Below are 1,371 nucleotides of genomic sequence, written 5' to 3' on the forward strand. Positions count from 1 at the left end.
TTTTTTTTTTCTGCTTCCTTCTCTTATTCTTCTCCTTCTGATATTCCCATTATGCATAAATTATACCTTTTATTATTAATAAAATAGGTTTTGGATATTCTCTTTCATGTTTTTCGTTGTTTTCTCTTTGCATTTAGGTTTAGGAAGTTTGCGTTGACATATCTTTAAGTTTACTTGCTCTTTACTCGGCCATGTCCAGTGTACTGATGAGTCCGTCAAAGACAGTCTTCCTTCCTATTACAATGTTTTTGATTTGTAGCATTGCCCTTTGATTCTTCCTAAGGTTCCATCTGTCTGCATACATTACACATCTTTTCTTGCCCGTTGTTTTTTTCCCTTATCACATTAATCATAGTTATTTTAAATTCCCTGTCTGATGGTTCCAAAGTCTGTGCCAGATCTGATTTTGGTTCTGATGCTTGCTTTATCCCTTCAGACTATGTTTTTCTTTGATTTTTATCAAGATTTATAGTTTCTTTTGAAAGCCTTACTTGATGTATTAGGTGATAGGAACTGAAGTAAAAGACCTTTGCGTGAGTTTATGTTATTCTCTGTAGGAGTTAGTTTTTAATGTTTGCTACAGCTGTAGGTGCAAGAGGCTTAAAATTTCTCTAGTGTCCTTGTTTTTGTCTCTCTTGCTGCCTTTGGGATTTCCTCAGAACTTCTTAAAGAGATGCTGTAACTTGCTGCTCTTTCAGTTATAATCCACTGCTATTATTCAGGATCCCTGTCAATATGGTAGTGTCTATGCAAGAGAGTATTATATGAACTTATGACTAAATCTCAGTATTAGTGTGGGACTGTGTCTCAGGGCCACAATCTTCAAAAGTGTTTCATAGGTCTCTCTACCTTAGATAAGACAAAAAAGCCAGAGCATGTAGAAGCTGAGTGAATGCTTTTCCTCATAGGTATGATAAGGCTCATAATGTCTTTTTACCTGGAAGCAGGTCTTTGTAGTTGAGAATACTCTAAGCTGATTTTAGAATAACTTCTTTTTTCTTTCCCCTGCCAGAGACATGAGGGAGTTATTTTTGACTCTTCAGCATAAGAACCTAATGCAGTTTCTGAAGGTAAAACTTATGAACATTTAGGGGTCTCCCGAGGACTGCAATCTCCAGGAGTTTTTCACTCTTAATGCCAATCCACATTCAACACCCAACAATTTCTCAAAATTACCATATCGATGTTCCTAACAGTTTATAGCTCTAGACATTTCTGCTCCAGGAAAGCAGAGATTAAAAGAGCTCTACGTATTTGGGTGTTTGCGCAGATATCAGGGTAGCAATTTCCCGTGTTAATTCACTACTCAATTAGCCCAAAGAAAAGTTGTTGCTTTTAAGTTGGTTCAAATTTTTCTGGGTTTAAGAAAGG

This window comes from Galeopterus variegatus, unplaced genomic scaffold, assembly GCF_000696425.1.
Source record: "Galeopterus variegatus unplaced genomic scaffold, G_variegatus-3.0.2 Scaffold637, whole genome shotgun sequence".
In the NCBI taxonomy this organism is placed as follows: domain Eukaryota; kingdom Metazoa; phylum Chordata; class Mammalia; order Dermoptera; family Cynocephalidae; genus Galeopterus; species Galeopterus variegatus.